The sequence below is a fragment of the Ursus arctos genome, unplaced genomic scaffold, assembly GCF_023065955.2.
Source record: "Ursus arctos isolate Adak ecotype North America unplaced genomic scaffold, UrsArc2.0 scaffold_11, whole genome shotgun sequence".
Lineage (NCBI taxonomy): Eukaryota > Metazoa > Chordata > Mammalia > Carnivora > Ursidae > Ursus > Ursus arctos.
In genome coordinates, this window is record NW_026622775.1 from 67,836,473 (window position 1) to 67,853,047 (window position 16,575).

At 33.6% G+C, this 16,575-nt stretch overlaps 1 long non-coding RNA gene across 1 annotated transcript in view; it reads left to right on the plus strand.

Moving 5' to 3' along the window:
• Positions 1-302: 302 nt before the first annotated feature.
• Positions 303-16,575, plus strand: part of LOC130543365 (uncharacterized) — a 40,393-nt gene continuing 24,120 nt past the window's right edge. The window contains exons 1-2 of the long non-coding RNA XR_008958686.1: positions 303-355; positions 2,597-2,710. This is a non-coding gene — a long non-coding RNA (uncharacterized LOC130543365). The remainder of the gene's footprint in view (positions 356-2,596; positions 2,711-16,575) is intronic.

Here is a 16,575-nt window from a genome sequence, read left to right on the forward strand (position 1 = left end):
ATTTGAGACTGGCCTTAGGATGGGACTGGAGATCCATAGTAACAAAGGCAAAGAACATGGCACAGATGCAGATGCAAATAAAGGGGTTAAAAAAGAATTGCTCATTTTTTCTTATTGAAATGTCAGACAATATTAGCTGCAAGGGAAGTGGCTGTAAAAGAGGGTTGGAAAGGTCAAAGTTTTGAGAGAAAAGGAACACAAAGGAAATGATATTTTTGGAGCATGGAAAGGGTGATGAGATCATTTGGGCAGTGTTGTGTGCCTAAGAGATTTATGATCATGAGTTTGAAGTTAGACTTTCAGGGTGATTGTGTATTTTTCTCCAGATCTTTCCAGCTGCATATGAGCAGACAGAGTAAGTAGAATAAGCTTAACCAAGAAAGAGTGTATAAGAAATCCTTTCTTCCACAGTCTCAGTAATTCTAGCTTTTATCAATCTTTAATTTTGTCATTATGGTAGCTAAAAAACAAAATCTCATTTTATTTTAGCTTCCATTTCTCTTACCTCTAGTGAGGCTGACTATCTTTTCAGATGCTTATCAGTCACTGTATTTCCTCTTCTACAAATTTTTGGTTCATATCCTTTGCCTATTTTTTCTGCTAAGTAATTTGCTTTTCTTCTTATTGATTATTAAGATTTATATATTAGATACTAACATTTTGTTATATATCTTGCACTACTTTCTCTCAGGTTATTATTTATTCTTGATTTACAGTGTCTTTCACTATATTGATTGTTTGAAGGCATTCGTTGTGAAATATATTCATATTTTCCTTTGGAACTTGTGGGTTTATGGCTTGCTTAGTCTTCTCCTCTTTTACCCCACTTGAAGTTTATGAAGTTAGTCTCCTATATTTTATTATAGTATTTTTCAAAATTTTAAAGTATTTGATCACTTAATAATTTGAGCTTAATTTTGCATACAGTGTGTGGTGTTATTTAATAGATAGCCAACTGTCCAATAAATTTTCCCACTGATCTAAAATGTCTCCTTTTCATATTTTAAATTTACATACATATATACATATGGAAATACATAGTCATGCATTTGGACTGATTTTCTTATTGACACCAGTTACTGTTATAATTAATGTAGTTTTGTATCATATTTTGATATTTTGTAGGGCAAGTCCCTCCTTTATTATTTTTCCTTTAAAAACTTTTGTTAGTTATTTTTGCTTATCTCTAGATAAATTTTATAATTTGCGTATCAATCCTAATGGGCCATTCTTGCACTGAATTTACATATTAGGTTGGGGAAACATTTAAATTTTGCTTTGGGAGAGGAAGAGAAAAGCAGAGAGCAAGACAACCTAAGTGGGCTAAGGCAAGCTGATCCTGCGGTCTTGAGACATGGTTACAGACCCTCTGAGTAGAAGAGATCCAAAGGCAGGAAAGGGGGGCACATAGTCAGCTTCACTCTAACCATGTATGTACCAATGATTATTCTTGAAGATTCTAAATGCAGCAATTTTGATTAACACTACTTGCTGGAATGATGTCCAAGAAGTTGTATTACAGCCATTTTTTTTTCCAAACTGATACTTACATCTGTTGAAATCAACTAATATTCTCGAATTACTCAGTTATTTGGCAGGAACAAGTTAAAAACAAAATAGAAACAAAATATGGGGAGAAGAGGCAATAATGGTGATATGTAAGAGAGGAAGTTTATAATTTATCAAAGTAAGAATACTGAAAAAATTTTTTAAAGAGTTCTATTTTGTGAATGTAATGGATAGAAGACACTTTGAAAGGGAATTAGAGTTTATCCAATAAAAGAAACGCTACTAAGTTACCATATACATCCCTTCTTCACAGACACAGGGAGAGCAGGCATTAGATCCCGCCCTTGAAAATATAACCACTGAACTCCATCCTACCCAGTTTAACACAAGAGTATCATATGCGTTATTTTCATAGCTGCAGGAATTTAAGGAGTGCCCCTATGAAAAAGAAGTATTGCAGTCTTGAGCTATATACATCTATCAACTTTTCTTTCATTTTCTCTCCTGTGATGTTTACTTTTCTTTTTGCTCTCTGCAAAAAGAAAGAAAGAAAGGAAGAAGGAAAGAAATGGTTAGAATGAAATCTTCAGCGGCATGCAGAACTGCAGTGCTGCTGCAGGACCTCATTTCTGATGGGGCTAATGGTAGGGAGCTATTTATAGACAGGCTCTGAAATTTCCTTAGTAACAAGGGTTGGGAAGAACTCTGCTGCTGCTGGAAATATCCCGAGCCAGACAGTGGTCTTGCCCCTGATTCCTGTAACTTTGGAGTTCTTCTCAAGTGTTTGAAGTTTCAGGATTATTTTCATTCACATTAACACATATTTCATGGTTGTAGACTTTTCATGAATATTTACCAATCCAACTGTGTATTTTATTTTGTTTTGATGATAATGTGTTCTCTTGAAAGGGAGATATTTCATTTTGATGGCTAAGCTTTGTACTGCAACAACTAACGTCTGTGCTTAGGCTTCTCATGTTTTGAGATTTATAGGCTTGTTATTATATTTCACTTTTCTGGGTATTGGCCAGAAGCCTAACATTTCCTTCCTTCCCTTTATGTTTGTTCTCTTTTTCCTTCCCTCCAGCTTGACCATCTGTCTCCCTACTTTTGCTTCTGTAGAACCACAGACTATGTACCTAGAGGTTAAACAACACATGTCATCAAAGGATTCAGTTTTTGGAAGTCATCTCTGATCTACGTAAGTACAGAGTGACTTCTGCAAAGTGTTCTACATCTTGTTACCATCTGGGCCTATTACCTCACCTAGAGCACCGCTAACAAGGCCAAGGTCATGGATTCAGACCCTGTATAGTCCAGTTTACTTTACACGGGAAAGAGCTCTCTTTTGTGACCGCAATCATCAAGTGCTAGTGTTGGGGTCAACTTGAAAATGAGCCCACACTGGAGGTCCTGGTGAGAGTTAAGTTGGAGCCAGGCTATCACCATTATTCCAGAAAACTTCAAAACATATGTTCTATGGCTGGACAGTCAGCAGGTCTCCTGTCTCAATGCACTCTTTATATTAAACTTTAGAATAGATAGGTCATAAGCAATCATCTGTTTCCCACATCTAATGCCACACAGAGAAAGACCCAAAACTTAGTCCAGTCCTTTATGTCATTTTACCCTTCTATTCATTTCCCCCTGTCGTATCCCTATAAAGTGGATCTCTGTGGAGTTACCAACCTTGCCAATGGAAATTAAGGGACTGGCACCATTAAATATGAGGAGGTGAACTGCCACGTGTAACTAGGAAGAGAATTGCCATTAGATGTGCATGATATTTGAGGACTTTAAACAGCAGAAATTTCGAGCATCTTCTCCATTGGGTTTTGTAATACTAGTAAAATATTTGCAGGATAATTAAAATTACAAACCATTTCCATATCTTCCATATCAGATGTGAGATTGGCTTGATGGGTATTCTTACATCATTCAGACCAGATAAACTATAGAAAGAAAGATTGCATGATTTGCTCAAGGTCACACAATCTATAAAGTCTTTGGACCCTGAACCCAGGGCTTTCTATGGTATCACACCACAGTTTATTTCTTGACTTGCACCTGCAGAAATATCTCAACAGAAATTGACTGTATTATTGAAACCATTTCTATTTTATTTTTGAGTTGATTAGGGAGGGCAGATTTCATACAACTTCTATAGTCACAATTACATACCTAACCAGATTTATGGATATGGACTCAAAGGAGATTGAATAGATAGTTCTGAAAATCATCGAGAGCCTTTTTAGAGAGACTATGTCACATGGAGGTTGATAGAGTTTCCCAAATTAGAAAGACTTGCCTTCAAATCCTGGCTCTGCCTTAGTTTATTTTTCAAACAATCCTTTCCTCCATGATTAGGAAATGACCTTGGCAACAGTCCTTCTGAAATTAATTTGCCAAATTGTGTAATAGCCCTGCTCAGAACTGAAATCCAAAAGTAAGAAAATTATTAAAGGGATTTCAATTCAGAATCCTGGGAGTAGGAGGAAGCAAGATGTTCTTAGTCTTTATTCCCCCAAGACCAGTGTTCTTCAACTGTGTGACATTTCTCTTCCAATTAAAGGCAAGTCTTATATCCAAAGGGTCTCATTTACATTTTGCTGCTTTGCAAGACCTAGCATCATCTTACCTTATTTTTGTTACAATATTACATAATGCATTACGCCTTGATGCAATTTAATGCCTCCTGCTGACTACTTAAAATTACTAAACAGAAGGTCAGAGTAGATCAGTGAACAGCTATTAAAATGCACAGGCAGCAACACAAACAGTAGATAATTAGTACTCAGTGCACACCAAAGCCATGAGAAATGTGGAGGAAAAATATAAACAAGGTGTTCTCTTAATTTTTTGACTGCATCTTTCTTCCATTCATATTGATGGGTGTGGATTGAGATCCATCATTGATTTGCCTTTTTGGAATTTGTTTTCATCTTTGTGAAATATTTTATACACACAGAAGAGTGCATAGCACATATGTACAGCTTAAAAAACAATTACAAAACAACACCCGTGAACCGCTCAGACCAAGCAGGGACTTGCCACATGCCTCTCCATAGTCAGAACAGAATCTTCCTTCACTGGACAACATCAACCAAAGAAATGTGACCATCTGTCCATGCTTGTCTCTCTAGATTTATCCTCTTCTAGTTTTTCCCTGAGGACTTTAGTTTGATTTTGTTTGGCTTCGAAATTTATGCAGGTGAATTACACAGTTTTTTTCTTTTGTGGCTGGTGCTTTCACTCAATAGTATATTTGTAGGATTCATCCATGTTGATGGATGTATATGTAGTTTAGGTACTTCTATTGTTGTTTGTATAATATTATATTCATGGTTAACAATTTTTGTATTGATTCTATCCTGATGCACCTTGGCTCATTTCCAGTTTGGGGATATTTTGTACATTGTTGCTATGAACGCTACTATATCGATCTCCTGACTATGTACTATAATTTCTTCAGGGTGTACACTTAGGGGTAGGGCATCAGGGAGGCACACATACCTCCAACTTTATTTGACAATGCTAGACTATTCCCAAAGTATTTGCATCATTCTTCACTCCTGAGAGAGTTCCTATTGTTCTACTTTCTACTAACATTTGAAATTATCAGATACTACGATTTTTGCCAATCTTATAAGTATGTAATGATTTTCCACTGTGGTCTTATTGTGCATTTCCTCGCTTGCTAATTAGTTGATCACATCTTTTTTTTTTTTTTTTTTTGTGGTAGCCATTTGGATTTCCCATTTTATGAAGAATTTATTTAAATCATGTGCCCATTGTCTTTCGATTGGGCTGTTTGTCTTTCTTATTTGTCTTTTCTTGTGGGTTATACTTTATATGTATTATCTGAAGTAAGGACATGAAAGAGATGGGGGAAATAGCCAGGGAGTACCTAAGGGAAGAGTATTCCAGGTAATGGAAGAGGTTCAGTGCAAAGGTCCTATGCCAGAAGTCTGCTTGGGAAGTCTGAGAGGGAAATTAGTAGCAGATGAAGTCATAGGGATGATGGAGGGAGGCCTTGTAGGCCTTATAGACATCGTTGGCTTGGACTCTGAATAAAATGGGGAGTGACTATAGTGTTTAGAGCTGAGGAGTGAGATAACCTGACTGTTCCCTCTCCTTAAAAATTAATATACTTTAATTTTTTGAACAGTTTTAGGTTTACAGAGAAGTTGAGTGGATCCAATGTGTTACTGGGAGAGTTTGTGCTTCTCATCCCTGCAACTACAGGCTCTGCAGTCTAGAGAACCTGGCCCCCAGAGGAGCATGCCATTACAAGGGGCACAATGAGAACTTATTGAGCTAACTGCTGTACCTGCTGCCAGGGCATTCTAAAGTCCTTTATCTAAGGACAAGCAGGTGAGAAGAAGAGTAATTATATTGGCAAGAGTAACTGACCCTGAGAGTAGGAAGAGACGGATCTGCTCTTACACAATGTGGGAAGAGAAGAACATCTGTGGTACCCAGGTAATCCCCCTGGATGCCTCTTAGTTCTCCCTTACCTCATTGTAACTATGAATGAACACGTGAAGCACCCCTGAGAATGGTGATCATGATGACCATGGACTTAGATCCTTCAGAAATGAAGGTTTGGTTTACACTACCAGGTTAGACACCAACACCTGCATAGGTATTACCTGGGAGTAGGGGAATTTAGAGTGGATGATAGAGGAGGGAGATGATCAGTCCTAGTGGTGGCCCTGAAACCACCTACAACAATGGGGCTGTAGTTTATCTTATTACACTTACCTTAAAGAAGAGAGGTCAATGGAACCATGGAAAAGGTCTTGAGGCATGGATCTGTGCAGAGCAAAGACAGACGGGGTAGCCATGGAGATTTGCTTCTCCATCTCTCTGCCAGTGGTGCTTCTGTGGAAAGTATAGTTAGACAGTTATACCTTCAGGTACAACATAGTGTTCACCTTGAAATTGTGCTTCCCCTGGGCTGCTCCCAGCATGATGGGGTTACCAGGTTTGGAACATTTTTTGTCTTTAATGGGAAACCTTGGCTGGGTGAGCTTCCATGAGCCTGCTGTGACATTCTCACAACTGTGTAATGGTCTGAGGTGTGTCCTACTCAATTCTCCTTTCTTCTTTGTGTTCCTTCACAGACGCCAGATCTATATTGTGGTTGAAGGGCTTTCCCAGCCTGATCCATGGGTCTCTCTTTGCTCCTTCACAAGCATGTTTTCCAATAAGTCTCTTGCCCCTCAAATCTCATTTTGGCATCTGTTTATTTGAAGACTTGAGATGAAATAAACCATTGTTTAATAACATTCTCAACATGGTTTGGTTTGAAAACTACCATTTTGCAATTTTTTTTTTGCTGATTTCTTCTATTTGCTCTTTGTTTTTTCCCCTTCCTTCCTATTGAGTTTAAAAAAATGATTATTGTATTTTCTATACCTTGTTTTTTTTAAGCATTTAATTTTAGTATCATTTGAAAATTAGGGTTTAACTTTCAAGCGATACTATACCACTTCACATATGGTGTAAAAAATGACAGCAGAATACCCTCAGTTTTCCCCTCCTGTCTGTTGAGCTATTTTCAGACATTTTACTTCTGCATATGCAACAAACTTCACAACATAGTATGATTATTTTTACTTTAAACAGTCAAATATCTCTTATAGAGATAAAAAATGATAAAAATGGTTTCTATACTTATCCACACTTTTACCCCTTTCAGTGTTCTTTACTTATGTAGAGCCAATGTCTAACTGGTAGCATTTTCTGTATTTCTTTAATATTCCTTATAGTGCAGGTTTGCTGCTAATGAATTTTCTCATATTTTGTGTGTCTGAAATTTTTCCTTGAAATTTTTCTCCTTGACTTTTTATTGCAGTAAAATATACATCACATAAAATTTGCCATTTTAGCCATTTTTAAAGTCTACAGTTCTGTGGCCCGTTCATGTTGTTGTACACCCTTCACCACTATATATCTCCAGATTGTTTGGTCTTCCCCAACGGCAAATATGTACCCATTTAAACATGAACTCCCCACTTCCCTCGTCCCTCAGTCCCCGGCAACAGCCATTCTGTTTTCTGTCACTACAAATTTGACTGCCTTATGAACCTCATGTAATTGAATAAAACAATATTTGTCTTTTTGTGACTGGCTTATTTCACTTAGCATAATGTCTTTAATGTTCATCCATGCTGTAGTAAGTGTTGAAATCTTCTTTTTTAAGGCTGAATAATATTCCATTATCTGTGTATATCACATTTTGTTTATCTATTCACCCATCAACTTAAATAGCTTTCAACTTTTGGCTATTGTTAATAATGCTTCTATGATAAACCTGGATGTACATATATATCTGTTCAAGTACTTGTTTTCACTTATTTGGGGTATATGTTCAGATCATATAGTGTGTTAATTTTCTAGGGTTGCCATAACAAAGTACCACAGACTGGGTGGCTTGAACAACAGATATTTATTTTTTCAGTTTTGAAGGCTGAAAGTCTAAAATCAAGGTGTCGACAGGGTCGGTGTCTTCTGAGGCTTCTCTCCTTGGCTTGTAGATTGCAGTTTTCTCTCTGTATCTTCCCTTTGTGCCTTTCCATGGCCAACTTTCCTAATCCAGTCATCCTGGATTACAGCCTGTCTTAATGACCTCATTTTAACTGAATTAAAGATCCTATCTCCAAAAATATCATATTCTGAGATAGTCGGGGTTAGGACTTCAACATATGAATTTTGAGGGAGCACAATTTTAACCCAACCAGAGTTTTTTTTTTTTTTTTGCCAAATTCAATGATATGAAAAATTTCCCCTATGTTTTCTTTTAAGTGTTTTATAGTTTTAGCTCTTATGTTTAAGTCTTTGATCCATTTTGAGTTAATTTTTGTATATGATGTAAAGTAAGATTCCAACTTTATCCTTTTGCCTGTAGATATCAAATGTTATCTGTGAGCAGGGATTTTTTTTTTTTATCCTTCTTTTCAATTTCGATGTCTTTCATTTATTTTTCTTGCCTAATTGTTCTGACTAGGACATCCAATACTATGTTGGGTAGAAACAGTGAAAACAGCCATCTTTGTCTTGTTTCTGATCTTATAGGAAAAGCTTTCAGTCTTTTCTATAGAATATGACATCGTGTGGGTTTTTTTAAATATAAGTCCTTTTTATGTTGAAGTAATTTCTTTTTCTTTTGCTTTTCTGAGTGTTTTATCATGAAAAGATGTTAAATTTTGTTGCACACTTTTCCTGCATCAGTTGAGATGATCATGTGGTTTCATTCTCCTTTATTCTGTTAATGTGTTTTATTACACTGAGAAATTTTTTTAATGTTGAGCCATCTCCTTCATATTTTAAAAGATATATTTATAGGAAATTAATTCTAAGTTAACATTTTTTCCCCTTCTGCACTTTAAGCATACCATTCCAATGTCTTTAGTCTTAATAGTTTCTTTTTTCTTAATTAAAATATATTTGACATATAACATTATATTAATTTAATTCATATTAAATGATTAAATGATTAATTCATGTTATATGATTTTAACATGTACATAAAAATATATATATATTTATATATTGTCATATGATTGTCATTGTGTCAATAACTAGCACCTCTATCACATCACATAATTATCATCTCTTTTTAGTTTTTGGAATAATTAAGATCTAGTCTCATGGCAAGTTTGATGATTATAATACAATATTGTCTATATTTACTATACTGTGCATTAAATCTCTAGGACTTATTTACTACTTATTGCAAGTATATACCCTTAAACAACATCTATCCTGTCCTCCCACCATTCCCTGGTAGCTACAATTTTACTCTCTATTTTTAGGAGTTTAGGGTTTTATTTATTTATTTATTTATTTATTTATTTTTATTTTTTATTTTTTTAGATTTCATGTATAGGTGATGTCATACAGTATTTATCCTTGTCTGTCTGATTTATCTCACTTAGCATAATGCCCCCAAGTTTCATCCATGTTGTCGCAAATGGCTGAATAATTCTTTATCCATTCATCCACTGACAAATATTTAAGTTGTTTCCATATTTTGGCTATTGTGAATAATGCTACAAAGAGTGCAGATATCTCTTCAAAATACTGATTTCATTTCCTTTTGGTATATATCCAGAAGTGGAACTGATGGGTCATATATCTAATTTTATTTTTTTGAGGAAACTTTCTATTTTTTTCCATAGTAGCTGAACCAATTTATGTTCCCACCAGCAGTATACAGTGTTGTCTTTTCTTCTCATCCTTGCTGACACTTACCTTTTATCTTTTTGATGATGGCCATTCTAACAGGTGTGAGGTGATATTTCATAGTGGTGTTGATTCACATTTCCTGATGATTAGTGATATTGAGCATCTTTCCAGGTACCTGTTGGTCATTCAAATGTCTTCTTTGGAAAAATGTCTATTTTGTTCCTTTGCCCATGTTCTATTTTATTATTATTATTATTGTTGTTGTTGTTGTTATTGAGTTGTATGAGTTCTTTACATATTTTGGGTATTAACTTCCTATCTGACATACTATTTGCAATAATTTTCTCCAATTCAGGAGGTTGCCTGTGCATTTTGTTGATTGTTTCTTTTGCTGTGCAGAAGCTTTTAAGTTTGATGTAATTCTACTTGTTCAGTTTGCTCTTGTTGTTTTTAATAGTTTCTAATCAGAAATAAATGATCAGTTTCGTTTCCATCCCTCTGTACATAATGTGTCTTTTTTGTGGCTGCTTTGAAGATTTTCTGTTTATCACTGATTTTCAGAAATTTGTTTATCATCTATCCTTGTGTGTTTTTCCTTAAGTTTATCCTGAGGATTATTGGATTTGTGGATTTATAGTTTTTATAAAACTTGGAAAATTTGGGGCCATTAGTTCTTCAAATACTTTTTATCTCCTGTGTCCTTTTATGATTCCCACTTCAACAATATTAGACTGCTTGATATTGTCAGACAAATAGTGATGCTCTGTTCATTAGTTCTTTCTGTGCTTCATTTTGGATATTTTATATTACTTTGTCTTCAAATTTACTACCCTGTGTGATTAATCTCATCCAGTGTATTTGCATATGTGTATATTCTCTACAAGTTCATTTTGGGCGTTTTTAAAAAATTATTTTTCTTTTCTCATCATACTTATGTTTTTTTCTCTTTTTTTGAAAATAGGCAGGAAAACTCTAATACCCACTTTTTCAAAGCAAATTCACTTATACTTGAGAAAGAAAACATTGACAGGATTGAAGACTCATTCATTTGAAAGTTGAGTTCCATTACACAATTATTTCTCTTGTAGTATACTAAAAATTAATTAATTTTAAAATAATATATCTTTTTTATTGGCTCATTACATTATATTTAATCTTTATATGTATTATATTGAACCACATGAAATTGTACACACACACACACACACACACACATACTGAGTATATTTTTAGTTAATTGTAGATTCAGTTAGTTGCACAAAAGTACAGAGGACCTTTGTACTCTTTGTCCAATTTCCTTCCATGGTTACATTTTACATAACTATAGTACAATAAAAAAAAACCTGAGAAATTGACATTGATACAATGTGTATGTCATTTCATTACATGTATACATTTATTTAACCACCACAATCAAGATACAGAACTATTCTATTACTACTAAAGATCTTCCTTGTGCTATCCCTTTACACTCACACTGATTCCCACCTCCCTGCTTTCCCTAACACTGGCAACTACTAATTTCTTCTATAATTTCACCATTTGAGATTATTATATAAATGAAATCATATAGTATGCGATCTTTGTATTGTTTTTTTTTTCTGTCAGCAAAATACCCTTGAGACTCATCAAAGTTGTTGTATACATCAGTTGTCTATTTCTCTTTATTACTGAGTAGTATTTCACAGTATGGTTGTACTCTGGTTTGTTTAATGATTCACCTATTGAAGGACATTTTGGTTGTTTCCAGTTTTTGGTTATTACAAATAAAGTTGTTATGAAGTATGTGTACAGATTTTTATGTAAAAGTAAATTTTTCTGGATCATGTGGTAAGTGTATTTTTACCTTTTAAAAGAGACTTCATATTGTTTTTGAGAGTGACTACCATTTTATATTAACACAGAAATGTATGACAATATATGTATTCTTCCCATTATCTCTCTGGACCTTAATTTATATTTCCTTAATGGCTAATGATATCAAACATCTTTCCATGTGTCTATTTTCCATTCTGTATATCCTTTTAGTAAAATGCCTATGTCTTTTCTGCATTTTCTAATTGGATTGATTGCTTTTTTTCCGCTGAGTTTTGAGGCTTTAAAAAATATTTTCAGATATGGATCCTTTGTCAGAAATGTGCTTTGCAAATGTTTCCTCAAAGTCTATGACTTCTCTTTTCGTCATCTTAACAGGGTTTGTCTTACATAACAAGTTAATTTGGATGAAATCCATTTTATTGAATTTTTTTTTCTGTTATAGATCACCCTTTTTGTGTCATGTCTAAGAATTCTTCACCAAGCCCTAGGTTCCAAAGGTTTTTGGCTGTTTTCCTCTAAAAGTTCTATAGCTTGATGTTTTATATTTAAATCTATGATTCATTTTCAGCTAATTTTGGTATGATTTTTGAATTTAGATTAACATTCATTATTTTTCCCTATCGATGTCCAATTGCTCTAGCACCATTTGTTGAAAATACTCTTTTCTCCATTGTTTTTTGTCCCTTCACCAAAATTAATTGGTTATACTTGTGTATGTCTGATTTCTCTATTCTATTTCATCTTTATGTCTCTACAAATATTACACAGTCTTGATTACTGTAGCTGTAAAGTAAGTTTTAGTTGGGTAAAATGATTATTTCCACTTCTTTTTCAAAATTGCTTTACCTATTTTAGCTCCTTTGTGTTTCCATTTAATTTTAGCATGATCTTGTTTATGTCTACAAACAAATGTTGCTGAGATTTTGATAATATAATAGCTATGTTACTATGCTTTTCTTTTGTTCATCATCTGTGTCATTCTGGGGAATTTTCTATGCATTTATTTTTTCTAGCATGGTTCTACTTTTTATTTTTCATATCTGACCATTTTTGATTAATTGTTGAATATTCTGAGTTTTGCATTATTGGTTGCTAGACTTTATTGTTTCTTTAAAGTGTTTAATTTCCCTCTGTAGCTTAGTTAAGTGACTTGGAGACAGTTTGAACCTTTTGAGACAAAGTTTACACTCTGTTAGTGCATGTCCAAAGCAGCTTTTAGTGTAGGAATAATTTAGCCCCACTAGTAAGATGATAGCTTTCTGAGGATTCTACCTGATATTCTAGATATCATGAATTCTTTCCACTCTGGCTGATGGAAAGTCAAACTATTCTCTATCTTGTATGAACTTCCAGGGTTGTTCTGCTTACTCGGTCCTGGTTGTAGTTTCTTCTCATCCATGCACTGAACGGCCCACAGCAAAAGACCAGAGTGAGCCCTTGCAGGTTTCCAGAGTTCTCTCTCCATGTAGCTAGTTCTTCTGATGTGCTCTGCCTCACAAATTCCAGATGCCTTGGACGGCTTAAACCTTAAACTGTCTTGTGAACTTGGTGAGAATACCGGGCTGTTTAGGATACCCTTCCGTGTACTAAGGCTTGGAAACTCTCCTCAGATTCCAAGCTGGTACAAGCATAAACTTCACCTTGTTTTTTTCTCTCCTTCTCTCAGGGTTCACAGTCCTACACTGACTGTTTTCCAGTTCTTTAAAAACATTATTTCATATATACATTCCAGTTTTCTGGTTGTCGAAGAAGAATGGGTAAATATCATCTCCAATACTTCAATTGGTCAGAAGTAGGAGTCTTCCAAGTTCTGTGTTTTCTAATTTCCATTATTATTTCTTTTTTGGCTCAGAGGTTATTTAGAAGTGTGTTTCATTCTTTTTTGTGTTGTGGTAAGACCACTTAATGTGAGATTTTCTCTCTGAATTAAACTTTAAGTTCACAATACAATATCATTAATTTAGGCACAGTGTACAGTAGATCTCTATGTGGAAGTGTAATTCTTAATTTTCAAATATATGGTGATTTTCTAGATAGGCTTTTAAAATCGCATAACTACGTATTTTAATTAAACTTTGATTAAAGCCTGTGATTTTAATGCTGTAAAATGTGTTGAGACTTGCTCTGTGGTCAGTTAGACCAAGTGTATCAATGGCGTTCACTGTCTTATAGTTTGCTTTTTTTCTGTATAATATTATATAATAATATAAAATATTATAAGTAATACAAATAATTATTTTTTAATTTTATATATTTATATATAAATAAAATATTATTAATAATAATAATATAAAATTCTATAATAACTGTTGAAGAACGTTGAAGAATGTTGAAATCTTCAAATACAATTATGGAATTGTCTTTTTCCCCTTTTAAATCTATCAGCTTTTGTTTCATGTATTTTAAATCTCCGTTATTAGATACAAATTCAGCTAAAATTGTCATGTCTTCTTGATAAATTGGCTCTTTATAAACAGAAATGTCCTTTATTCCTGCTAATAGTTCTTGTTCTAAAGGCTACTTTTCTGATTTTCATATATCTAGTCTAGTTTTCTTTTAATTAGTATTTACACAGTCTATATATTTTCTAGTCTTCCACCTTTCACTTCTTACTTTTTAAAAAATTTGAAGACAGTGTGTAGTTGGATCTTTTTTTTTTAAATCCAATGTGATAAGGTCTGCCTTGTAATGAGAGTATTTAGAACGCTTATATTTGATGTAAGTATAGGTTTGTTGTGAATAAATCTACCATTTTTCATTTTTTCTAATAGTGGCATGTTTTCTGTTTATTTTTGCCCTATTTTCCTATATTTTGGATTAATTGTGTTCTTAAAGATACTCTTTTATCTTCACTTGGCTTATTTTATATTCTTCTTTCTTTTGTTATTGTTTTCAGTGGTTGCTGTAGGATTTATAAAACACATTTTTAACACATCTGTCTACCTTCAAAGGATACCATAAAATTTCATATAAATATAAGAACCTTACAATATTCCTTCCAGTTCCCCAGGGTGATACATTGAGCCTTGTTCGTCATACATTTTACTTCAACTCTGTATAAATCTACAATACTCTTATTATTTTCCTTAAATCAAGCTTTTCATAAAATTATAAACCAGGAAAAAAGTTTTATATTTGCCCACATATTTCCAGCACTCTTTATTTATTGTGTAGGTAAAATGTCCATTTGTGTTATTTTCTTTTTGCATTAAGAGTTTTGTTTTACATGTCTTATATTACAGACTTGCTGGCTGTTAATTTTATCAACATTTTATAGGTTTCTAGTTTGGCATATTCCCTTTTAGTACTTTAAAGACACTAATTAATTATCTTCTGGTTTACATAGTTTCTGACAATATAACTGCTGCATTCTTGTTTTTTATTTTTATTTTTTGGGGAGCAGAACATGCCTTTTCTTCCTTCTCATTTCTCTTAAGATTTTATCTTAATCACTGGGTTTTAGCAATTTCATTTTGATGTTCATTGATGTGATTCTATTCTGTTTAGGGTTTGTTGAACTTCTTGGAACTGTGGTTTTAAAATTTTCATCAAATTCAGAAAAAAATGGTCATTATTTATTTAAATATTTTTATGTTCTTCCCTTTTTCTATGATTCTAATTCCATCTATCTGAAGCCACATTATATTTTCCTACAGATTACCCAAGCTTTATTTTAAAAATATTTTTCCTGACTGTTTTCATTTTGATAATTTCTATTACTATGTCTTCAAGTTCTTTGATCCTATGCAGTATCTAATTGGTTATCAACCCTTTCTAATGTTTCATTTTAGAGTTTATTTTTCATTAACATAAATTTGATTTGGATATTTTCTACATCTTCCATATTTGTCTTATAATATTCATGTTTTTCTTTACATCCTTAAGTATACAGAACATATTTATAATTAGTATTTTAACGTATTTGTCTGTCTATTCCATCACCCTATTATTTCTGGATCTACTTCTGTTGACTGTGGAACATTTTTTTTTCTATTTTCCACAGAGATAGTTATTTTTGATTTACATTGCTTAGTGCTGGATTTTGTTGTGTTCCTTTAAAGAAGATTGCTCTTTTATTTTGTCACAGGCAGTTAAATTACATGCACATTAAAAGGTTCAGTTTGAACCTTTTGAAATTTGTTTTTAACCTCTTTTAGGGTAGGTTTAGAGCAGCCATTATTGTAGAGCTAAGTTAGCCTCCTTTTCTTTTCTTTTTCTTCCTCTTCTTTTCTTTTTTCTTTTTCTCTTCTCTTCTTTTCTTTTCGTCTTCTCTCTCTTTTTTTTCCCTTGATTTGGGTCTTCATGAGTCTCTACTGAAGAGCTCGTATGTTCAACAACATCTCTCCATACCCGCTAGAAGAAATTCAAGTGATTCAGTCCCAGGTGACATCTGGATATTGATAGTCTTCCCAGTAATAGTTATTTCCTTGAAAGTTGTTCTCCTCCATCCTTGTTGGGTTTAAGGTTACACACGTATATAATGATATTCAATCAAAGACTCAAGGGAACCCCTATGCACATTTTTGGAGCTCTTTGTCTGTGTAACTTCCTCTTGTCAGGCACTTTCCTTTACAACAATAGCTGACTCAGCCTTACCAAACTACAATTTCTTAATCTCAAACCAGATTATTGAATTCAGTTTTCCCTTTCCTTGGTCCACATCCAGGATTACCTTAGGCAGAAAATGTTTTTCTGCTTTTTTAGAATCACAGTCTTGTAATGCTTGTTGTTTTATATCTAAAAATGGTCACTTTCTATGTTTTGTACAGTTTTCTAATTGTTTTTAACAGGAGGGAAATTCTTGATTATTTTATTCTCTTATATTTGGAAATGCAAGTCCCCTGGGTGTTTTTCATTTTTCTCTTCTCTTTTCTTCATATGAATTGCTAATTTGAACTTCTCTTATTCTGTTCTTGGGCAGCTATGTTTTAAACTAACATTTAGGACTTTAAATATATTTCTATGAATGTTTGTTTTGTTAGTTTTAAACCATTCTTCTAGCCTGTTGAGTTCTTTTTGATTTCGTTATCCATGATGCTGATTTTCTTTTTCAGA